Below are 26,806 nucleotides of genomic sequence, written 5' to 3'. Positions count from 1 at the left end.
TGGCCAGACAAGCCTGTCAGGCAGGCTAGAGAAACTTCAGAGGAATTTGTAGGTTGAAACACTCCTATCACGCCCAGGAATTATTATTAACTGGAGCTCTAAGTTAACTCCTTCTCCGAAAGAGGTGGTGGGGGACAGCCCCCCGTAAAGTCAGAGGTGTAGGTGAGAGCACAAAGTAGTAAAGTACGCAGGCTCTGGTTATGGGGGTAGATGCTCAAGGATTTCCAAGGGGACTTCTGAGGCTCGATCCCGCCTTTGCGTATGTTGAGCCTCCTTCCTCATGACCTTTGCCACAGGCGGAGTGCCTCCCACAGAAATACATTGTGTGGACCCTTCTAGGTGATTAGCAGGGATATTAGTTTTTAGTCTCATGATGTGGGAAGCCATTGCTGTATTTAATTGACATGATCTTATGTGATATTATCTAACCTACTTTTAAACAACATTACTGCTGTGGCTCTGTTAGAAATAGACCCAAAGGAGAAAGCAACAAGGTCAGTTGGACGCTACTGCAATAAGATAGGTAGGAGAAGATGGAATAGTAGCTTGGAACAGCACTTTAGCAGCAGAATTTGAAAGACATAGTGAGATATGGGATATATTTTGAGAATCAAGTAAAAGATTTTTACTGACAAAATATGGGATATGAAAAACTTAGAAGAATAAAAGATGCCTCCAAAGGTTTTACTCAAAGCAAATGGAAGAGGAAGTTGCTCATTATGGAGGGGTAGGATTTTGTAGGTGGTAGTAGAGGAGGAGTGATTATGGTCTCAATTTTTGAAATCTGAAGTTTGAGACATTCTTTAGATAGCCAGCAGGAGTTATTTGGGAAACCAGTTGGATATCTTAGTCTAGAGTTGAGAGAGGAGGTACTGTAGATATACATGTTGGATTAATTACCTTACAGACAGATATTAAAAGCCTCAAGATTGATGAGATTCCCCAAAATAGTGAATGTATAAAGAAAAAGGACTGTGTGTTGCGATACTCCAACATTAAGAGGTCAGGAAGATGAGGAAAAATTGATAAAGGAGATAGAAAACTAATGGTCAGAAGAAGAGAAACAGGGGAATGTGGTAGCCTCTAAGCTTTTTTTTTTTTTTTAAAGAAACTATTTCAACAGAAAGGAGTGATCCACAAATATTTCAGTTAGGTAAGATGAAGTCTGAGAGCTTGCTACTGGATTTAACAACATAAGAGGTTGAGTTCAAATAAGAATAGGCAGTGTCAAAAGAACAGAAAACCAGATGTTGGAGCACCCTTTAAAAAATTTACAAATATTTTTTTCTCTTACTATGCAGACAGATAAATTGAGTTGTGGCTAGAATGAGAAAGAAGTGATATAGTTTCAGTATGCTTTGGCTTTGTTTTTAAAATGAAACATAGAGCATTTTTATTTACTGATGGAAAAGTCATTCCAGAGGTGGAAAAAAATGACAGTGCAAGACAGAGGAGGGGGAATTTCTGAAACAATGTCCTTGAGTTGATGGACAAAAATGTGACACAGTAGGGGAAGTTAGCATAAGAATGCCTTTACATGACCAGGAGAAAGGTTAAGCATCCACTGGTGGTGATAGGAACTGGTAAAAGTTCATTTCTAATTGCTTCAATTTCTTCTCTGAAACAGACAGTTAAATGTAAAGATGGAGGACAGCTGCTGGGTGGGGAGGAGTTGGTCCATGTGATTAGACCATCTGAGTTTTCTGCTGCTAAGTCGCTTCAGTCGTGTCCGACTCTGTGTGACCCCCTAGATGGTAGCCCACCAGGCTTCCCCGTCCCTGGGATTCTCCAGGCAAGAACACTGGAGTGGGTTGCCATTTCCTTCTCCAATGCAGGAAAGTGAAAAGTGAAAGTGAAGTTGCTCAGTCGTGTCCGACTCTTCGCAACACCATGGACTGCAGCCTACCAGGCTCCTCCATCCGTGGGATTTTCTAGGCAAACGTACTGGAGTGGGGTGCCATTGCCTTCTCTGAGTTTTCTAATGGGTGCTTATCAATGTTAAGCTCCTACCCTCCTACAGAGAATGGAAGACACGGGCCTTATATTTCTTGATGATTACATTCAAAAGGATGGTGCCCAAATCATTGAGAAAGACATTCCTGGGTTTCAAAACTGGCAAGAGGCTAAGAGATTTACATCTCATAGGAACAGAGAAAGATTCTATAATTGAAAGTTTTCTAAGATAAGAAAGGTCAGGGACTTACTGTCAGGAAGAAACTTTTCTAAAGTTGGGTCAATCTGAGCAAAACATTATGTCTGTCTTGATCATACTAAAGGCCAACATGGGGTGAAAGTAAGATCCACCTGTCTAATTATGTATTTTTCTCTTACCACATTTCTATGGAATGTCAGAGATTGATTTACCTAGAACTTCTGAGTGAATATGATGAAGCAATAGAAGGACAAAGAAGATAAGGATATATGCAAAGAAGTGATTAAAATGAAAGACCATGAAATTTAAGAACTTACAATTTAGGGGGAAAAGTGAAAGTCACTCAGTTGTGTCCGACTCTTCACCACCCCAGGGACTACACGGAATTCCATTCCCCAGGGACTACATGGAAAATTCCTTTCCAGGCCAGAATACTGGAGTGGGTAGCATTTTCCTGCTCCAGGGGATCTTCCCAACCCAGGGACTGAACACAGGTCTCCAACATTGCAGGCAGATTCTTTACCAGCTGAGCCATAAGGGAAGCCCAGGGGGGAAGGAGAACATGAAAAGATAAAAGGAACAGTGAAAAAGTAGTAAGCTCATTGGTTTAAAGATCCTGATAGGGTTAAAGAATTATTTGGATTGGATGTGAGTGGAAAAAGATAGAAGGTGGTGGTCAGAGGTGTGGTGCTTGAAATGGGCAAGATCTAGAGAGTAACCAGAGGACAGAGTGGTTGATGGAGAGCAGGACAAGATCAAAGGAAGAGAGGAAGTTTGAACAGACAAAACATGAATATTTAATCACCACAACAGGAGTGATACTGGAGAAAAGGAAAGTAAACAAGAAGTTAAAATCTTTAAGGGGTAAGAAACAGTGACCCGGGGGTAGATTATAAATTATATGTACATTAGGGGTTAATTATGTTTGTCTATTTCTGGCTGTTCCCCAGACAATGGAATGACTGGCACTAGAAAGCAAAATTTTCATTCCTTCAACTACATTCATTGAACAAAAAATTTGAAGAAAATATATTTAAATGTTTATTTCTTTGGAGAAAAAGACTGAACAGTTTGAATTTTCTTATTTGTTTCTTTCTCCTTTGTTCTCATTTGTACCCATTTGTACCACAAATGGGAATGGAATCCATTTTTAATCAAGAAATAAGTAATGTAAGAAGTACAATAATCAAAAACTTCTAATATGCTATTGTGTCTAAATTAAATTACCTTGTAATCACAAACAGTAAATTGTTCCTTTACTTAAAGTAGAACAAAATGTTCAATACCAGTTTCCTTTCAAAGTATTTCCATTCTTTACTTCTCATGAGTTCAAGGGGGAAATTAAACAGCAAACTGTAGAGCTGTGGCTAGCATGCTGTTGCTTTTTTGCAAGTCTTATTTAAAATACTTCTGTTTGAGCCAAACTGAAACAATTCCTCTCTGAGAGTCAATTGGCCAATATTTTTTTAAAAAAAAAACTATGGGAACCATATGCTCTTTCAATTTCCAGGAAACTTTAATGACAACATGCTTAATTTCCACGAATTCATGTCACAGGACCCGAGCTTTTCTGCCTGACCTACATTTCTGGTTTTTGCAGTTAAACCTCAAGCCAATGGCTAAATGCTGTTTTTGAGAGAAATCCATAGTCTGGCATTCTAAAACCATTCTCCTGTAACTTTTTATTTAGTAAGTTTCTTTAGGCAAATTACTTACAGTTTATCTTACAGTTGTGGCTCATAACTAAGAGTGCAAAAAATAAACAGCTGGAGGGCTTTTTAAATTTCTTTGAATCTGATAACATAATCTATAGTCATTCTTTTAAAAAGTGATGTAACAATGGTCATCTTCACCTCTCTTCCTTTAAAAATATCAGAGACTCCCAATCAACTAAATGTTTACATGAACACTGAGTGCCAAATTGTCTTTAGCATCTTAACTAAAGTGAGCTTTACAAAATCCCAATGCATTAAACTTAAACCTGGCAGTATAACACTGATAAAGCTTTTATATGAAAGACTTCCAGGTTAGCAAGCAACTCAGCCTCATTGGCACAAATTCCAAAATGAGTTAACTCTGACACTGCCTCCCCTCTCAGCAAAGTCATCTTTTTTAGGACATTTTCTATTCCATCTCTGTGAATTTGAACTCTGTGAGTTCTTCAAAAAAAATTTGCAAGCAATCATCCCATACACTAGCAAAGTTTCTTTCAAGCCAAAGATGGAAGTGAGACTTGAGTATCAAAATTTTAGATCTGAAATATTCCTGATTTTATGTCCGAATGTTAAATCAATGGAATGTAAAAAAGTCAGCAAGATGTCTTCCTTACTTATGAATCCTGCTCAAAATTATGTTCTCTGACAGTAATTTCTTACCTGTTGATTGGTATTACTCTGCAAATGCTTACTTCTCCTTAATATGCTCAGTTGCATCTCACTCTTTGTGGCCCCCTAGACTGTAGCCCACCAGGTTCCTCTGTCCATGGGATTCTCCAGGCAAGAATACTGGAGTGGGTTGCCATTTCCTATTCCAGAGAATCTTCCCAACTGAGGGATCAAACCCCTAAGTCTCTTGCATCTCCTGCATTGGGAAGCAGATTTTTTACCACTAGCATCACCTGGGAAACCCACCTCTCCTTAGTAACAACCTCTAAATTATTAAGACTCTTAAGGTAACCTAAAAATTCAGATTTTGTAACAGAACTTTGCTAAAATTAACTAGATGTCTCTGGATTATATACATTTTAAGGTTTTATAGTAGCATGATTTTAGACATTGCCAAGTTGGCATAATTTTCTTAGATTAATTGAAACTTGAAACAATACATTGTTAGTTTCACCTAGAATACCTTAGGAGCATATTCCTGTTCCATGATATTCAAATAAAGAATATAAAGTATAAAATAGCTATGTCAAAATAGTAATTAACTTTAAATCCTATCTTAAGCCATAATTACATCTAGTAGAGAGACATCAGTTTTCTCTTTTCAGTAGGGAAGGATCAAGGACATAGGTTAAAAACAAGGAAATTATGCAATTCTAGAACTTTCAGCATTACTTTTCTCTTTGCAAGAGGTGAAGACCTGAATTGACTTTTATTTGGGAAAAATGAAATCACTTTCATTTTTGATGTAAGAGCTGGTCGGAATGTAAACAGACCTACAACAATCTGGACCATGTATCCTTAAAATAGTACTGTATTGTTTTTCCTCCCTGGATCTGTACATCACTGCTTATTTTCAGGGAGCTATACATATATATCCTTGAACAAGAAGTTACTTAAAGGGGATCAGGAGCAGAGATGCAAAAGACGACAGAAAAGGTCTGCTAGCCTGATCTCGATTCCAGACTGTGTTGTTCTGCACTGGTGCTACTTCACATGGCTGTACTTAAGGCCGAGTAATTCAGACTCCAGTAGATGTTCTGATATAAGACTACCGTACCAGAAGGATAAGACCAGACCACATACCTGTAGATGGGGGTGAGACTTTAACCAAGGAGAGTGGATATTCTGATCACTAATCATTCAATGACAAAAAGAAAAATGAAGATGTAAGCCTTGCGTTCGAAGTGCCAAAGAAACCGATTACTCTCTCAGTATCCTGGGAGCAGTTTTGAATAGAAACGGTTAAAATACTCCTTCTGGGTAAACTTACTTTTTAAAAATTGAAATATGATTGATTTACAATATTGTATTAGTTTCAGGTATAAAGCAAAGTGCTACATCTATGCATATATATATATATATATATATATATATATATTATTTGCAGATTATTTTCTCTTAAAGACAAATATGATATCACTTATAAGGGGATATTTGGCAAAACTAATACAATTATGTAAAGTTTAAAAATAAAATAAAATTAAAAAAAATAATACAAATGAATCAATCTATTTACAAAACAGAAAAAGACTCAGAGACATAAAAAAACAAACTCATAGTTACCAAAGGGAAGGGGATGGGATAAAATTAGGAGTATGGGATTAAGAGCTATGCACTACTATATATAAAATAGATAAGCAACAGGGATTTACTGTATAACACAGGGAACAATGGTCAATATTGCATCATAAACTTCATTTTGTTAGGTGACACCAGGCTAGCAACTGAGCCGAAGAATATTCTGGAAAGGCTTCTGAGATTGTGTTGTATCTGGTGGTGTCTGCATGCCATCACATTCAGGAGCTGTCATAGTTTATTTATGCCAGACTCCCCCTCCATTATTCCCAAATTTTCTATATTCTGCTTCCAAGTTACAATCTTAACCTCCATCTCCCTCGTAACCTGAGTAAATGAGGGAAACTGTGCGCAATCCTTGAGAGAAAGATATTACTTGTGGGAGAGAGAAGCAGCAAGGTAAGAAACATTCCACCCTGCGATGGCAGCAGGTAACCAGCAAGGGAAGGCAAAGTGACCCCTGGGCATTAGTCCACAATGTGACATCAGACTGATGTGGGCAGTGACTCCCAGAACCAACTGTGGGGCATCAAGGATTCCTGGTACACTCTGTAATACTGGAGGAGGAAAACCTGCTAAAAGACTAGACATCCTGCATTCAAGTATATTCAAGACTAAGGACTTTAGCCATTTTTGATTTGGACACAGGCTTCAGTATAACACACACAATTAAATAATTCTATTGAGGTTTTTCTTTCTTGTATTTCATTTTTTAATGATTAAATAGAAGACCCAAAATGGCTATCCTTAGGAAGGCCCACTTTCAAAGTTGGCCCTTGGCTGTCATATGGGACTTCAGGGAGCATGGGACACAAAAGCACATATTTGATGTCCAAGTAGTAAATGTGATACACAGTGTTAAAAGTGGCATTTTTCTCAATTCCGTATCTAACTCAGAGAATACACATAAAATGAGAATGGTAGGGAAGATGGCACCACCCTGGCATTCTAGGCTTATCAATTTGTTCAATTCTTCATTGAAGAAGTATGTATTAAGCCTCTCAAGTGTCAGGCACTGTTATAGGCACTAGGTGTAGCATAGTAAACAAGACAAAGTCTTATTTAATAAAAGTTCAACAATAAAAAATACCTAAAGAAAAAAAATATAATGTTTGGTATCAACAAGATCTATGAAAAAAACTAAAACAGGGTGTGGAAGAGGCAGCTGGGCAGACGGTATCTGGCAAGGAAGGGTGTCTGACTAGGGACATGTGTTAACAGCAGCATCTTCCTTCAGGTCTCTGTGGACAATGAACATCTATGAGGGAATCAGAAGAGGAGAACAGGACAGAACAGTCTTTGAGCACATGCATGGTATCCAGGGAACCCCAGAAACTGGAAGGACTCTGGGAGAGTATTGGTGTCCTGGCTGTGTATATAGGAGTCACAGCCACTGAAATCTGAGTTATTACCATTAATGTGAATCATTTGCATCCAGAATCGGCTAAGACATAGGGATATTCAGATTATACAGTTAACGGCACAACAGGCAAATAAAGGGATTGAGAAAGACAAACAGAAACGTGGAACTGGTACAAAGGTTGGAGGTCACATCTGACTGGATACATCTCAATCTCATAGAAACAGTGGTTAAATCAACAACAACAAAATAACAGTGTATCAAGACAAGCAAGGGGACTTCCCAAGTGGCTCTAGTGGTAAAGAACCCGCCTACCAATGCAGGAGACACAAGAGATGCGGGTTCCATCCCTGGGTTGGGAAGATCCTCTGGAGGAGGGCATGGCAATCCACTCCAGTATTCTAGCCTGGAGAACCCCATGGACAAAGGAGCCTGGAAGGCTGCATCCATGGGGAAAGAGTCAAGACATGATTGAAATGACTTACCACCACGCACGCAAGACAAGCAAGAGTCAAAGCTAGAGTCTTGAGAAATGTTCACATTCAGATTCAATCAGAAGAAACAGCAGAAAAAAAGACATTACTTTGGGGGAAGCAAAATAGAGAAATAACAAGAATACAAAAAAAAAAAAAAAAAAGCACTAAAAAACAGCTAAGGGTATTCCATAATGCCAAATTCTACAGATTTTTTTTTTCAGAAGAGAAATCTGTTTAGAGAATAGATAGAAATTACAAAAGGTAAGCATCATTAGTGTGATAGAATACAGTTAAATTTTATGGTGCTATAAGGAATTCAGATGAAACAATTTTGATCAGTTACCACAAGCATTGAGCCAAGAAAGGAAAGAGAAGACTAGGGTGGTGCTAACAGATGTGCCAATCACAGAGCTAGCAATTAAATAGGCACTTATTTTTAAATAAAGAATAAATAGCAGGATGAGAGCGAATGATAGTTTACCTTTGCTTTTTTTTAATGAGGGAAAGCAGAGGGGAGGAGTCTAGAGACAGAAGGGATAATGATGAGGGTAATATGCAGAGAGAAGGAATTAGATCTAGAATATAGAGAGGTATATGGACTTCCTTTGAAACAGTAAGATACACACACACACACACACACACACACACACACACATATATATATATATATATAAAACTCTTGATGTTTAAAGATGAAGTTAAGCTATATAAAGGAGTAAGCACTTGATAACTTTAATCTTCTCCAAGAGAATGGGGGCAAGGAAACTAGCAACACTTGTGGGGGCTATAGTGTACCAAATCTGGAAATAACTCAACTTTCTCAAACTTTGATAAAAAAATGTTAGCCCTCCCAAGACAGGGACATTTTATTTTCAGATCTATCCTACCTATCCTTCTCAATCTCCCATCCAAACATTCTGTTAAAAGACTAGGGACCCAAATACAAATACAGGAGAGTTTACAGATTTATATGAAGCTGATGTTAGGCAGAAAATATGTCTGGATAGGGCTGTGCAGGTGTGGGTAAATTTTTGGTTACTGATGGTATCCAACTAGAGAGCTCTGATAGGTTCCTACCTTCAGATTATTAATTGCCACACAGAATTTTATCAAAATTGATAGGTGTTCAAAGCATTTGTCAGGCTTTGTTGGCCCTTTTAAACTCACGCAAATTGTCCTACACATTGTAGTAAGATGGTAAAAGCAACCCTTAAGTGCAACATTAAATTACTGATGTTCTAAGCAAAACATTCTAATGTTAAATTATATCAATGTTTTCCTAGGTCAGTCTCCCAAGACATTAGAAATAAAAGCAAAAACAAATGGGACCTAATTTATTAGCTTTTACACAGCAAAGGAAACCGTAAACAAAATGAAAAAACAAAAACAGCCTACAGACTGGGAGGAAATGTTTACAACCGATACAACCAACAAGGGGTTAATTTCTAAACTATACCAACAGCTCATATAACTCAACAACAACAAAATAAAATAATCCAATCAAAAAATGGACAGGAAACCTAAATAGACATTTCTCTAAATAAGACATACAAATGGCCAATCAGTTCAGTTCAGTCGCTCAGTCGTGTCCGACTCTTTGCAACGCCATGAATCACAGCACGCCAGGCCTCCCTGTCCATCACCAACTCCCAGAGTTTACCCAAACTCATGTCCATCTAGTCGGTGATGCCATCCAGCCATCTCATCCTCTGTTGTCCCCTTTTCTCCTGCCCCTAATCCCTCCCAGCATCAGGGCCAATAAGCATATGAAAAAATGTTCAATAAGTATTAGATGCAATGCAAAACTACTGGGTTGGCAAAAAAGTTCTTTTGGATTTTTCTTTAAGATATTATGGAAAAACCCAAACAAAGTTTTGGGACAACCCAGTATAACTAGGCACCACCTCATAACAGTCAGAATGGCCATCAATAAAAAGTCTACTAATAATAAATGCTGGAGAGGGTGTGGAGCAAAGAGATTCTTCCTACACTATTGATTGGAATGTAAATTGGTGCAGCCACTATGGAAAACAGTATGGAGGCTCCTTGGAAACTTCTGTGCATATATCTGAAGAAACTATGACTTGAATAGAAACACGCACCTAATGTTCACAGCAGTGCTATTTACAATAGCCAGGATATGTCCATTGACACAGGAATGAATAAAGAAGATGCAGTATATATGCATCTGCAGCAACATGGATTCAACCAGAGACTGTCATACCGAGTGAAGTGAGAAAAAGAAAGACAAATACCATATGATGTCACCTATATGTGAAATCTAAAATATGACAAAAATGAAATTATTTATGAACCGGAAAACAGACTCACAGACATAAAAAGCAAACTTAGGGTTTTTTATTGTGGTTTATTACAGGATATTGCATATAGTTCCCTGTGCTATTCAGTAGGACTTTCTTGTTTATCTATTTTATATGTAGTAGTTTATATCTGCTAATCCCAAACTACTAATTTATCTCTTTATCCCTTTTCTTTTTGGTAACCATAAGTTTGCTTAATGCCAGAAACTAACATTGTAAATCAACTATACTTCAATAAAAATTAATTAAACTGCCTATGTTCCACTATCAATAAAAATTTAATGAGTATATTTTAAATTGAATACCTGATAGTATTTACATGTGTTTTTCATTTATCTAAATAACATATTTTACCTCAAGTTACATTTATATCCATCACACTTTCACCATGGAAAAAGTCTAATAACCTATATTTTTAAACACAAAAATGCAGAATTTACTTTGGCAATTACAGAAGGGAAAGGGCATATGAGAAACTGCCATCTGGGGTTCCCTTACATCCAAACACAGAAAAATTGAAAACATAATTCTAAAGAAACTGAAACAACCAAGATCAGATTGTATTCAAGGTCAGATTTTTATTGTTGCCATTACTAAAGTTGACATAGAATATCTCTATATTGCCTTTCTTTATAAGCAATCTTATTTCTATTCTATAGCATTTTAAACAGGAGCTAGCTACAGAGAGAAACTAAATTTGAGGCAAATAATTGGAAGCCTCACTTCTATTTAAACATTTTAAGAACAAATAATAAAGAAACGCAAAGACCATTAGTTTTGACTTGGCATCTATCTTGTCCTGCATCAACAAATCTGGTATCTAATTTCATCTCCTGCTAATTGCTGTTATTATTAATGGAGTACAGATATGGATCAAAGATAAAAAGTTGATCCTTGAATAACATGGCAGTTGGGGCACACAGTTGAAGTGAAAGTGAAGTTGCTCAGTCGTGTCCGATTCTTTGTGACCCCACAGACCGTTGCCTACCAGGCTCCTCCATCCATGGGATTTTCCAGGCAAGAGCACTGGAGTAGGGTGCCATTGCCTTCTCCAGAGGATCTTCCCGACCCAGGGATTGAACCCGGGTCTCCCGCATTGTAGGCAGACGCTTTACCGTCTGAGCCACCAGGGAAGCCGCATAGTTGGAAATCCACCCATAATTTACAGTAAGCCCTCCATACTCACAGTTCCTCTCCATCTGCAAATTCACCCAACCATGGACTGTGTTTTCATGTTGTATTTACTATTTTAAAAACTGAACATAATTGGACTCATGCAATTCAAACTTGTATTGTTCAAAGGCCTATTTTCTTAACAAAGTTAGATAAAATAAAACCAAAAATTTCAAGCAATATCTGACAACTAAATGAGCCCAGCACTTTGGTAGGCAAAGGGCAGATGAATAAGCCTCTCTGTATGCATCTGTTTCTTGTTTAACATGAAACTAAAATTCACAATTAAATCATATTTAACTGCATTTTAGGTATCACATATGAACTTTGTAAAAGTGATGAATTTCTCATTACTTTTAACATAACTTTTAACCAAACTATGCTAACATAAACTTTTTTAAGAGAAAGTATTAAGAAATCACTTGGGAAAAGAAGTCACCTTTTTTTCAAAAATTACATTAGGATGGAACTAGTTTTAGGAAAGATAAAACCATTAGTTCTCAAGCCTATATATCACATTAGTGACTTTTAAAACATACCTAGTATTCAAATTGTTTCTGAGTATTGTTATTTTTATATTAAAGTAAAACAATTTCCCTTTATTGCTGACTAGTTTTTTGAAAGTTGATCAACTATTTTTTGTTGAAGTTTTCATATCATAGGTAATTAATGTTGCAATATAAGATGTTTCATAAAATAAAGATAATTTTGTGAATGGAAGAAAACAGTCCACATTGTACACATTTTTTCAAATCTCACATAACTAATTATTACTAGCTCTTCTGCATTCTGAAATACATACTTTGGTTGCTAACATAATTGTAATTCAAAACTTAAGAAGAGCTAAAGAAAATCTAGGGAAATAATGGGAGCTATGTCCTTTAAAAACTAATTAAAACTATAATTACAGATGAAAAGCAATAAAAGCAGGTCAAATAAACCTTGCCTGATCACTGTTGGTGAAATTTATAACAGTTGTTACCATCACTTTAGAATGTAATTTTAATGTCCTGAAGGATTAATTAAATTTGTGAGATTGCCCATTTTATGTGATGTTCATTATACAAGTCTCTTCAGTTGCAAAACTTGCATATCTATAACCAATTAGCTGAATATCTGTAAATATTTAATGTCCACGCAAATATCCCTCTGTGGCTTATTGCTAGTACCTTATCCCATTTTATCAGGTCCTTTGTCAGGAATTCTCACATGAACAGTTGAGTATTCGAACATTAACACCAAAGCTGAAATAAAAAGGCAAAGTAATTCCAAAGTAAACAAGCAAAGCTTGTCAAAGATTACATAAAAGTAGTGTTGGAGAATGAACTTGAATCATATAAAAGCTCTTTATATAAGGACGATCTAACCAAGCTATACTGAAAAAGGAAATCAGCAAGAATGGTGAAAGAAGTGTTTTCAAATAGTGATTTAAGGATCTAAGAATCACTAGTGGTCTTTATGAGTATTAATAAAACTCAGATTTTTTTTTTTTGCATAAATTGTATTCCCTAAGGTCACATAGCAAAATCAAAGGTGAAATACAGAAATTAGTAGTGTGTTGCCAACTTGTCAGAAAAATTACATTCAAAGTTCATCATTAGAATTAGGGTGGGTGAAACTTTGGTTTATACATAATAGACATGCTTCTTTTATTTTTCAAAGTATAATCCAAATTAAATAGTCTTCATTAGTCACCATGAAATTTTCATTTACATTTTTAATGGATTCTGTTGGTGACAGAATTATTCTTAGGTAACAAAGGTTTTCTTTATGTCATTCACTTTTACCAGATAAATCAAAACCCCTTTGGGGTTATTTTTTGTTTTGTCCAAGGGCAAATAAGGCACAAACAATCAGAAGTTTAGTGTGCCTACATGTTTTTCCATTAATACAGTTCAGTTTAAGTTTCTCTTAGTTAGCCAGTACTTCTATTCATCAGAACATTATTTAAGTTCATGGTGGCTACAGAATAGTAAGAATTAATATCAACATATATGTATGTATATTATATTATATGTCATAACACATACATCAACATATACATTATTTTAAATGCATATGTGCATTATGACTCAGACTCTGCTTTAAATATATCATATTTTTGTGGGAGTCAAAAGTGTGTGTGCATAAATAGTAACAAAATTTAGATGTGTAGCATGTTGACAGAGGTTTAAATAGGATGAAAGGAAAATATTAAGTAAGGAATTTTTATAGGACTCAGAAATCCATTTCTTTTTGTTTTATCCGTTTAGTTTTATTGCTGTCAGTTGTCTGAGAGCAAAATGGTTACTTGATAAATCCCCCAAATTAAACAAACATGACCAGATAGATTATAATTTTCCAGACTATATATATTTATAATTGACACAAGTGAAAAATGAAAGTGGAAGTCGCTCAGTCGTGTCCAACTCTTTGCAACCCCAAGGACTATCCAGTCCATGGAATTCTCCAGGCCAGAATACTGGAGTGGGTAGCCTTTCCCTTCTCCAGGGGATCTCCCCAACCCAGGGATCGAACCCAGGTCTCCCGTATTGCAGGAGGATTCTTTACCATCTGAGCCAAAAGGGAAGCCCAAGAATACTAGAGTGGGTAAACTTTCCCTTCTCCAGGGTATCTTCCCAACAGAGGGATCAAACCCAGGTCTCCCATGTTGCAGGTGGATTCTTTACCAGCTGAGCCATAAGGGAAGCCCATATTTGACACAAAACTTTTTTAAATTTGTGGGACATTTATTAATCTTCATAGACTATAAACATATACTTTTGTTCATTTATTAATTTATCTGTTTTCGTGTAAGAACCAATAACCAAAGTTCTGGTATAACATGAAGCAATTCTGGCCAATCAGGGGGCTCTCACATAAAAGCTCAATTGCCTTAATCAGCTAGAGAAAAGGGGCGCTCTCATCTCTGAGACAAGGTTATCTGTTTTCTGAAACAAATTCCTGAAAATCAGCATTTTACAGACATGCTTCATTTTTCTCTCATTTCAAAAGCAGGCAGTAGCAATTTAAGAAAACATAAGTAGACCCCAAATTTCTTATTTTCTTCCAACTTAGTGAATAAAGTTTCTTACTGCTGACTGCACTAAATCTGACCTTTTTCTCTATAGGTCTCTGGCAAAACAGCTTTCTAATAATTTTGTTGGAAATATGTAATCAGAGCTTGCTAACATGCAAGATAAACAAGGATATTGAGTTTAAAAGGCACTGGTTCAACCCAACTTGACTATCATATGCAGATCGCAGAAGTTTATTTTAAGGAAACTGTACAGTAATGCTTTTTATGACTAAATGACTAAAGAATCAAGTAAAGGATTAGCAGCCAGAGGGGACTGACTGAGAAACCTCACATGCACTTAAGTTTGGGGATTTATGTTCCTTCCAAAAGTGGCCTAGTTTTAAAATTATTTGAAGGAATGTTAAAAAACAAAAAACAAAAAAACCTACAGTGTCCCTACCTTGCTGAATTACATTGACAGTTTACCAAATGTAAATATTTTAAAGACCAGGAAGTTATGACAGATTTAAAAAAAATAGAATTTCTTGTTCTCAGTGGCAAAGGAAATAGAGTTTCTGGAAGCAGAGTCTTATACTCTACAACAATATTTCACTTGCAACAGAAATGAATTTATTAGTGACAAAGGTAAATGTTATGAAACAAGGCATCAGAACTGGTAAGTTAAAGTAATTATCCTGAATTTTATATAGTTTTTCAAATGTAATCAACTCCTCTGGAGCAAATGTAGCACAAAAACAGATTTCTATCTGTTGGTTTGATAAGAGACAAACTTTTTTCCACAAGTCATAATTGGAGTATTTATGGAAACAATTCCTTGAATCTCTACAATCACCCAGAAAAAATTATTGCAAAGGAGAATTTGATGCTCAAATTGTACCATGTAAGTTGTGTTGTTTGTCTTTTGGGACAAAGATTTCTGAGCGAATTTTTTCTTAGTAAATTAAAAAATAATGACCACAATTGTTACCATTAAATCTGAGATGGTGCTAGAAATCTGAACACATTATCCTCCTCATATCTGTTATGTAAAGAAAAGATATTCCTTCCCTACTTTTATTCACAAACCACTGAATAACCTAAACAGGCTACTGTGCTGTGCTTAGTCGCTCAGTCGTGTCTGACTCTTTGTGACCCCAAGGACTGTAGCCCATCAGGCTCATCTGTCCGTGGGGATTCTCCAGGCAACAATATTGGAGTGGGTTGCCATGCCCTCCTCCAGGGGATCTTCCCAACCCAGGGATCGAACCCAGGGCTCCCCCATTGCAGGCAGATTCTTTACTGTCACATTCTCCATTATCAGGGTGATCACTAAAGTATGTGTACAAGAAACACACTGAATATCCCTTTGTCAGATTCCTGTCATTTCTTTCTTTACCATTCTGCATGTGAGATTAAAATTGAGACCCCTTAAAAAAAAAAAAAAAGACTCAAGGATGGAAGAGAGGGAGCAAGAACAGTGGGTAGGGAGTGAAAAACCACTGGGGAGAGAATTGTTTTCTTCCACTAAAAAAACAGTTGCTAAGATTTCTTTTTTTTTTTTTTTTTTTAATGCCACAGCTCCTACTGCTTGTCTATGGGAAGAGAGAATCTGCCTCAACAGGAAATCAACAAAATCAAATGCAGACTATTGCCAAACAGGAGTCCCTTCTCATAAAATATATAGGAGACAATCACAAATCAAATCTTCTTGTCCCTCAAGGAGATAAGAGAAGCCTTAAATTTTCTGTATTACTGTATAAATTAGTATGAAATTCTGTCCAGATTTTATAATTAACTTCATGCAAACTTCAGTTCAGTCGCTCAGTCATGTCCGACTCTTTGCAACCCCATGAATCGCAGCACACCAGGCCTCCCTGTCCATCACCAACTGCCGGAGTTCACTCAGACTCACGTCCATCGAGTCAGTGATGCCATCCAGTCATCTCATCCTCTGTCGTCCCCTTCTCCTCCTGCCCCCAATCCCTCCCAGCATCAGACTTTTTTCCAATGAGTCAACTCTTCACATGAGGTGGCCAAAGTACTAGAGTTTCAGCTTTAGCATCATTCCTTCCAAAGAAATCTCAGGGCTGATCTCCTTCAGAATGGACTGGTTGAATCTCCTTGCAGTCCAAGGGACTCTCAAGAGTCTTCTCCAACACCACAGTTCAAAAGCATCAATTCTTCAGCACTCAGCCTTCTTCACAGTCCAACTCTCACATCTATACATGACCACAGGAAAAACCATAGCCTTGACTAGATGGACCTTTGTTGGCAAAGTAATGTCTCTGCTTTTGAATATGCTATCTAGGTTGGTCATAACTTTCCTTCCAAGGAGTAAGCGTCTTTTAATTTCATGGCTGCAGTCACCATCTGCAGTGATTTTGGAGCCCAAGAAAATAAAGTCTGACACTGTTTTCACTGTTCCCCCATCTATTTCCCATGAAGTGATGGGACCAGATGCCATGATCTTCGTTTTCTGAATGTTGAGCTTTAAGCCAACTTTTTCAGTCTCCACTTTCACTTTCATCAAGAGGCTTTTTAGTTCCTCTTCACTTTCTGCTTACTCAGTATTAAAATGTGTTCTTTCATCTATATTGCTATGGAGGTTGTTTTATTTCCCCAATCCTTCTTCCTCTCCTTTCTACCATTTTTTTTTCTTTCCACGAATATTTACTAAGCACAGATAACAATACATAATAAGTACAATGTATAATAAGTACAAAAAGACTTAGACCAAATCTAATGGTTAAAAACAAGACAGTCCCATCTGCTTCAATATCTTTGACTTCAGCTTCAAGATTTCAAAACACAAGTTTTGTTTTTCTTGGTAAATTAGGTATCATTTTAGTTAACTTCCAATGGCTTTTTTTTAACTGCAGCTACCCATTATTGTTTATTCAGAAAATATTCTTTTGCTGCCTGAATTATTTTGATAGTTGCAAGAATTCTGACAAAGTGTCTGTAATTCTGTTGTTTTCACATGACTCATGGTGCATTGTCTAATATTAATGATGCATGAGGTTTGTAAATACCTGTGCTTGAAAGGGGAAGGATTCAATTCTGTCTCAAAAGTTGAACATTTCATTGCCATTAATCACCTAAGTCTATGCACTTCCCTTGAGTGCAAGCTTTCTTATTCTTGAAACTTTTTCTTTTTAAGTTATAACCAAAGATAACTTTTTAAACACAGGATAACAGAAATATATTTAAGTCTTTATAGCTTATTACAAAAATTAGAGTACTTATTGTATTATAGTCATGTTTGAGGGGCTTCCCTGGTGACTCAGTGGTAAAGAACCCACCAGCCAATGGAGACAATGTGGGTTCGATCCCCGAATTGGGAAGATCCCCTTGAGAAAGAAATGGCAACCTACTCCTGTATTCTTACCTGGGAAATTACATGGACAGAGGACCCTGGTGAGATATGTCCATGGGGTCCAAAAAAGTCAGACACAACTTTTAGACCAACAACACATACATATTTATACATATTTTATATGTATTTATACACACACACGAGCTTCCCTGGCAGCTCAGCTGGTAAAGAATCCACATGCAAAGCAAGAGGTCCCAGTTCGATTCCTGGATGGGGAAGATCCCCTGGAGCAGGGATAGGCTACCCATTCCAGTATTCTTAGGTTTCTCTGGTGGCTTAGATGGTAAAGAATCTGCCTGCAATGTGGAAGCCTGGGTTCAATCTTTGGATTGGGGACATCTCCTGGAAGAGGGCATGGCAACCCCCTCCAGTATTCTTGCCATGGGAATTCTCCCATGGACAGAGGATCCTGGAAGGCTACAGTCCATGGGGTTGCAAAGAGTTGGACATGACTGAGCAACTAGGAACAGCACAGCACACACACACACACACACACACACACACACACACACACACACTCACTCACATACACACAAACTAACATAACACAAAGAGCAACCGCAGAGCCTCTGCAGCTTTGGAACTGAGTTACCAGAAGTCTTCTGTCACCCGTGAGCAAAAAGAAGCTGCTCCTATATGGGAACGGGTAAAGAGTCAAAAAACAAAAACAAACAGAGACAATCAGTGCTACCTGATTCTCTGTCACTTTTCACCACAGCAAAAGCCGCAGGAACGAATATGCTTCTGTCTCAGTCTCCATCCCCTCCCAGGAGCCCCTGCCTTCCCCAGACCCTCACAGGCTGACTTGATAGTGAAGCTGCTGGCAGACTCAGTCCTTTCCTAGTTCATAGGCAGATTCTTGTTCATTTATGTTTAGATCAGGATTTTCAGTGCCCCCAGATTAACTGATATTATTGCCAACAGGCTCAGTATCCATTGTTCTAAGAATAAGCACTGAGGACTTGTGTGCTCTTTGTACTTTAATACTTCCTATTTCCCTCATTACAAACTGGAATATTTTGGAGAAATTTAATTTCTGTCTCAGTTTCCTTCCTAGTATTATTCCCTGCTGAGACTAGAGCTGTGCATAGAACTCTAAACCTTGCAGCTACATTTCTGGGGACCCATTGTGAATAGACAGACTCCTTGCCTGGATTATAACAGTATGTGACAAAGGACTGTCTTTGAGTTTCTCTTGGATCTGCTTCTGTTCTGTCAGTCTGTCACTCCCACCTTACACTCCATAAACAAAGTTGCTTCATCAGAATTCACAATGACTTTCTGATATAGTTAACTGAACAAAACCAATAAAACTTTCCTCTGAAGTTAGATTATTTTCATGGCCACCTTTCTGCCCTACACATCTCTCAATCCAATACAGTTTGCTTGAAGTATAACACAAAAATATAAAAAATACAAACAGGTACTGATGAAAATACTTGCTTTTGTGTCAGCTTACTATTTTGTGGGTATTATATATACATTGTCTAATATAATCACAGCCATCCAACTCAGGTACCATTATTCTCATTTTACATGTTGGTAATCTGAGTTTGCGGAGAAGGCAATGGCACCCCACTCCAATACTCTTGCCTGGAAAATCCCATGGATGGAGGAGCCTGGTGGGCTGCAGTCCATGGGGTCGCTAAGAGTCGGACATGACTGAGCAACTTCACTTTCACTTTTCACTTTCATGCATTGGAGAAGGAAATGGCAGCCCACTCCAGTGTTCTTGCCTGGAGAATCCCAGGGACGGGGGAGCCTGGTGGGCTGCCATCTATGGGGTCGCAGAGTCAGACATGACTGAAGCAACTTAGCAGCAGCAGCAGCAATCTGAGTTTGAGCTTCATAAGAAAATCAGTTGGCTAAGAGATCACAGTCAGTAAATGCAGGAGTTGAGATTCAGATACAAGGCTAGATTGGGCACGTATCTTAAGCTCTTTCTGTTGTGTCAATAGACTCAGATGTTCATTACTAAGAATTAGAAGAGTCTTGTCAGAAGGAAAATATCCAACCCCCAAAGTGGCAGATAACAATAAAAAAGGCAAAGCACTAGGAACCAGAATACCTAGCAAATTAGTTGAGTGACCTTGAAGAAATCATCCAGCTATTTGGAACAGCAATTTCCTCATCAATTGAATAGAGAATTAGGAAAGTTGGTGATCTTACAAATCCTTTATAAATTAAAAATTACATGGTCCTTTCTGAATGCTAATTACAATCTAAGATATTTCTTTTAAATATGCATCTAAAAAGAGGGCTTACTGCCATTTTCTCTGGCAACTTTGGAGATATATAGTCCCGTATCATTCAAGATAAAGTTAGAAAACTTGAGAAAAGAACATCTTTCCATGTGACCTTAAGAAAATACTTCAAAGTCCTCAAACTTTCTCCATTTATTCATGTAGTAGAAAGAAAAATAAAAATGTTATTCACCTCAAATTTGGTGTCAGAACGGCTATCTCTCTTTTCTTCCTGTCACATCCTTTGAGTGCCTTGGCATGAATTTGAGAAGTAGCTTTTCTTGCTCTCCAGCCAAATTGCTGTACTGGAGGGAGAAAAATCCATAAATCCCAATATTTAGCTCACAATTTACCTTCCACCTGCCCACCTAATAGTTTTCAAATTGAAAAACATTTTGTTTCCACATTCCCCTGGGCTATGAGAAGCCATTAAAAATGACAGGGATTGCTAGAAATGGAGGAAATATATAGGATCAGTGTACGTTTGGCAGACAAAGCAAAACTACTTTCGCTTACATGTGTTAGAAAATCTGCTTGCAAAACTGATCTGCTATGGAGAGCAGAAGTTGAAAGGAAGTCAGCCGATGCTGGTTGGCTACCAAGCTCATTCAGATATGCCGATGATAGCCTCAGAACCATTCTGCTGTCCAACTCCAATTCAACTAACACTTACTGAATGCCAGGGAAGCACACAAGAATTTTGTAGATGCCAGTAGGACTTACACAAAAAAGCAAATTCAAATTTCATGTTTATTGTGATACACTAGCATTGTTGTTCCAGAGAAAGCAACGGCAACCCCCTCCAGTACTCTTGCCTGGAGAATCCCAGGGATAGTGGAGCCTGGTGGGCTGCCGTCCATGGGGTCGCACAGAGTCAGACACGACTGAAGCGACTTAGCAGCAGCAGCAGCAGCAGCACTGTTGTTCAGTCGCCCAGTCATATCCAACTCTTTGCAACCCCATGGACTGCAGCACACCAGGCCTCCCTGTCCCTAGTTTGCCCAAGTTTATGTCCATTGCATTGGTCCACTAGCATTATCCCAGATAAACTTGTGTAATTCTTTGCTTCCATTACAAAATCAAGAGAGACACATCCTTTAACTTTGCTAATCACTGACTTTATCTCTACCTATAAATTTAAATATTAAGTGGTTAATAATAATCCTACGACCTTCTACAAATTAGTCAAAACCATACTAAAGGCGAGAGAATTCTCTAAATATTACAAGCAGTTTTTCTTCTATTTCAAATATATATGTATTTATGTAAGCAACAGAGAGAGAGAGAATGTGAAATAGAAAGAACACATGTGTACAAGCTGATTAAAACATAAGTATGCAGTCTAGTGGTTTGAATATTGTGTGAAAATGTACTCTTATTCTGATTCAAAAGAGATGGGACAGCAATCACAAATCAGAAATTCTCACTAGACAAACTTATTTGGCCTTTGGCAAGAAGTAGATAATTTTTAAGGAAAATATCTTTGCAATTGTAGGACTCAAGAGTGAGTCTTATTATCAACAGTCTTTCAATTATGAATTTCAGCTGAACTTCTACCAATCTAAAGCTTATTCTATTAACATAATCTTTAGAATGGCCTTAAATTCTAGGTTTATAATTTCAATTGAATAACATGTGTTCTGTTCTTACACACTTTTTACAAAAGATATGTTATAGCTGCAATTTCAAAAACAATGATTGCAACCCAATCAAGGCAAATGATATAATAATTTTAAAAAACTATTGCAATCCTTAAGCTTAAATTACAATCATATAAAAAAATCTATATTAAAAATTATATGCAATCATATAAAAGAGATGCCAAAATATTCTCAAAGAACTAGTGCAATAGGAGTTTAAAATGATAATCTTTCTACCTTGCCTTCAGAGAAGGCCTCCAAGGCTGACAACTATAGACTATATGCCAAGTACTCATATATCCTAGAGTGAGATGTCGTTCATCAATGCCAGAACATGAGAAACATTTGAGGTTCTACAACATTAGCCACCTCACCTAATTTTTTTTTTTAATTTAAAGCTTAATCTTCACAGAGAGAATTGCCTTGGAAAGTCATGCCAGTGAGCTAGTATTACCCCATGGCAATGAGGGGAGAAGGCTTCCTTCTACATTAAATCAAAGGAAGAGGCTTCTCAACGACATTCTACATAGCTTCCATAATTTAGTTGATGCAGAAGACTGGTGTATGAAGCACACCTCAGGAATTTACAGCTAAGAAGCTATGCCTATCTGGCTGAACAAGAGTTTGGGAAAGTCAAGGAAGATCATAGTTTGGTAGCAGAATTTCAAATATATTAGTAATTGCAATAAATGTAGTCGGTATTCCAATAAAACAGAGAAGGCAATGGCACCCCACTCCAGTACTCTTGCCTGGAAAATCCCATGGACGGAGGAGCCTGGTAGGCTGCAGTCCATGGGGTCGCTAAGAGTCGGACACGACTGAGCGACTTCACTTTCACTTTTCACTTTCATGCATTGAAGAAGGAAATGGCAACCCACTCCAGTGTTCTTGCCTGGAGAATCCCAGGGACGGGGGAGCCTGGTGGGCTACCGTCTATGGGGTCGCACAGAGTCGGACACGACTGAAGTGACTTAGCATAGCATAGCATAGCATTCCAATAAAAATACAAAGATTTTCAAACTGTATTAAAATGCATTTGATATATTAACAGCACAAAATTAGAGAAAAACTGAAACTGAAAAAAGGAAATCAGGTATATCATGTAAATATTAATCAAAATTATTAATTACAAACAAAAGGACTTTAAGAGGATAAAATGAAGTAAAAAGACTCAGCTCACCAAAATGATACAGAACAGTCTTTTGGACTCTGTGGGAGAGGGAGAGGGTTGGATGATTTGGGAGAATGGCATTGAAATATGTATAATATCATATATGAAATGAGTTGCCAGTCCAGGTTCGATGCAAGATACTGGATGCTTGGGGCTGGTGCACTGGGACGACCCAGAGGGATGGTATGGGGAGGAAGGAGGGAGGAGGGTTCAGGATGGGGAACACGTGTATACCTGTGGCAGATTCATTTTGATATATGGCAAAACCAATACAATATTGTAAAGTTAAATAAAATAAAATTTTAAAAAATTAAAAAAAAAAATCTTCCCACAGAATAATATGGTCTCAAAACATGCAAAGAAAAATTTGAAAAAAAAAAAAAAGCTACAGAAAACAAATACAAAAACTGCAAAGAGAGATTGATATATTTCATTCAGTAATTGATAGAACAAACTGACAAGATGAATTGTGAATTCCTGAGAACAAAGGCTGATGTTGGGACAGATTATCACTCTGAATAAGAATTTTTTAAATGATTATAGGATCTTAAAACATTAAACAGACACCAGGGGCAGGATCTATTTCTTCCACAATTTTCCAACCACTCATATACACTGTTACATACCAAAATAAATCTAAGATTCTAAATCTGTTTAGAATTTTTTAAAAGGATATTCATCTAGGTAAAATATATAAACATAGGTAATCTTATTTTGCTAGCCAGAAAAAGAATATTTTCCCAGTATTCCTCCATTCATGACGGAAGTAGGAGTAGTCTTATAAGAAAAAAAAAAAAAGACAATGAGGGCAACAATTTATCAGAAACTCTCAAAGAAACGATAATATTCTCCTTGGTCAGAAACATATTTACAGAAGTTACACAGGGTGTGGAGAAAGAGATGCACTATTTGACCTACTTTTTCAATTCCCTATATCAGTATGTGAGTGTGTAGGGAAACAGCACTCTCAGATGCTGTTAGGAATACAAGTGGCTTGGAAGTTAGAAGATACTTGGCTATTTCAAACCCCTTTTAGTAGATGGATTGCCATTCACCAATATCGAGTTTTCCTTTCCTGGGGGAAAATTATCCTTCCTTACCCCCTGGAAGCCAGTAATAGTCATGTGACTTGCTTTGGGCAATGATATATGAACAGAAAGGATGTATGTCACTTCTAGTCTTTAAGACCAAATGCAAGCTATAGTCAACAATTTACAGTAGTTTTGTTCTATAAAATCTCTATGGGGAACACATGTACACCCATGGCTGATTCATGTCAGTGTATGGGAAAAACCACTGCAATATTGTAAAGTGATTAGCCTCCAATTAAAATAAATAAATAAATTTTTAAAAATCTCTATGAATAGTGAAGTAACAAATCCTACATCACAGCTCCTAGGAGAAATACATGGTTAGGTTCCTTTCTATTAACTGATCAATACAACTAATAATACATGTTTTATATATGTTTCTGCCTAAAGATATTATGGAATATATATTTCTTACAAAATTTAAATGCAGTTTTTCTTTATAGTAAAATAGTAGTAGCTAAAATGAGTGTTTTCACTGCTGGATAACACGACTGTAAATTATCTTATTTTTCAGCCTTGTAACAATACTATGCAATATTCTTTTTTTTAAATTGATTGTCCTCTCATGAGTCCACAAATTTAACTATTTTTCATCCTTCCTTTAGCTTCAGATGTTACTATATAGCTTGAATCTTAATACTGTAGGTGTTACTTTAGCCCTTTCTGGAGCAGGCTCACATACAGATATGTAAATTTCTTTTTCTTTTCCTGGATGTACTGTACTGTTGATTCAGTAACAGTGCATTCACAGCCAATGGACTATAACTCAGGCCTGAATAAAATTTATCAAACATTATTTTCTCCATAAAGCACATCACAGCCTTCTTATGCTTATGAACATGAGACAGCACTTCAACACTAGACTTGTGGCCGTCTTAAAAAGCAAAATCACTAACAAAGCAAAAAAAAAAAAAATGGCACTAAATAGACTTCATTAAAAGTCAATTGTTTATAGTATAAGACTTGAACAAGAGGGCACTGCATCACCTTGTTTGATCTTAGCTTGAAAACATGTATGTTAGGCAACTTGATTTTTTTGCCATTCTGTGCATGTCTGAATGGCCACAACAGTCCCATGGGTATTGTCTTGGTTGTTGGATACAAATAAATTTGAGCAAGTAGGGAAATTTGCAAGAGAGTTCCAGAAAAACATCTACTTCTGATTTATTGACTATGCCAAACCCTTTGACTGTGTGGGTCACAACAAATTGGAAAATTTTTAAAGAGATGGGAATGCCAGACCACCTTACATGCCTCCTGAGAAATCTCTCAAGGTTAAGAAGCAACAGTTAAAAAAAAAAAAAGAAGAAGCAACAGTTAGAACTGGACATGGGACAATGGACTGGTTCCAAATTGGGAAAGGAGTACATCAAGTCTATGTATTGTTACCTTGCTTATTTAACTTACATGCAGAGTACATCATGTGAAATGACAGGCTGGATGAAGCACAAGCTGGAATCAAGACTGCCAGGAGAAATATCAGTGAAAAGCTGACTTAGAACTCATTATTCAAAACATGAACATCATAGCATCCAGTCCCATCACTTCGTGGCAAATAGATCAGGAAACAATGGAAACGGTGACAGACTTTATTTTCTTGGGCTCCAAAAGCACTGCAGATGGTGACTACAGCCAAGAAATTGAAAGCCACTTGCTCCTTGGAAGAAAAGCTATGACCAGCCTAGACCGAATATTAAAAAGCAGAGACATTACCTTCCTGACAAAGTTCCATCTAGTCAAAGCTATGGTTTTTCCAGTGGTCATGTATGGATGTGAGAAGTGGACCATAAAGAAGGCTGAGTGCCAAAGAATTGATGCTTTTGAACTGTAATGTAGGAAAAGACTCTTGAGAGTCTCTCGGACTGCAAGGAGATCCAACCAGTCAATCCTAAAGGAAATTAGTGCTGAATATTCACTGGAAGGACTGATGCTGAAGCTGAAGCTCCAACACTTTTGCCACCTGATGTGAAGAACTGACTCATTGGAAAAGACCCTGATGCTGGGAAAGCACAGGATGAGATGGTTGGATGGCATCACTGACTGGATGGACATGAGTTTGAGCAAGCTCCAGGAGTTGGTGATGGACAGGAAAGCCTGGCGTGCTGCAGTCCATGGGTTAGCAAAGAGTCAGACATGACTGGGCAACTGAACTAAACTGACTGAAGCAAATTTGCAGACCACAAACTAGAAATAGAAATCAACTCCACAGATGAATGTTCCCGACACTGGCTGCTTCATCACTCCAGGCTGCATGGAGACCTCAATTGACTGTAAATGAGCATGTAACATAAGTGAAAATTAAACTTTGGTGTTTTATGTCTCTTACACTTTGACATCGGTTACTATAATGTAACTTAGCCTACCCTGACTTAAACACCCTTGTTCTAGAAATCCACTGCAAAATCATGTAACAAATATATTTACATATCTGAACTAAGATGCATGAAGGATGTAGAATATTTATAGGATACACAAGAAGCCAACAACTCTGATCATTGCTGATAATCAAGATTAGAAAACTGAAATGACACTGTTTTCACTGGGGATCTTCAACTGTTTTAAATTGCATGTATATTTAAATAAAAATTTAAATAATAAAATTGCATATTTTTTAAATTTATATATGTTTTAAATTGCATGTATTTTTTATAAAAATATAAGTAAAAATTGAAATAATGTATGAATTTTTTTCCCTAGAGAAGGAAATGGCAACCCACTCCATTATTCTTGCTTGGAGAATTCCATGAAAAGAGGAGCCTGGTGGGCTGCAGTCCATGGGGTCACAAATAATCAGACATGATTGAGCAACTAACACACATAAATGAATTTTTTTCAAAAAAAATAGC

Source organism: Bos javanicus, chromosome 7 (genome assembly GCF_032452875.1).
Source record: "Bos javanicus breed banteng chromosome 7, ARS-OSU_banteng_1.0, whole genome shotgun sequence".
In the NCBI taxonomy this organism is placed as follows: Eukaryota; Metazoa; Chordata; class Mammalia; order Artiodactyla; family Bovidae; genus Bos; species Bos javanicus.
Note: the sequence above shows the minus strand (reverse complement) of the source record.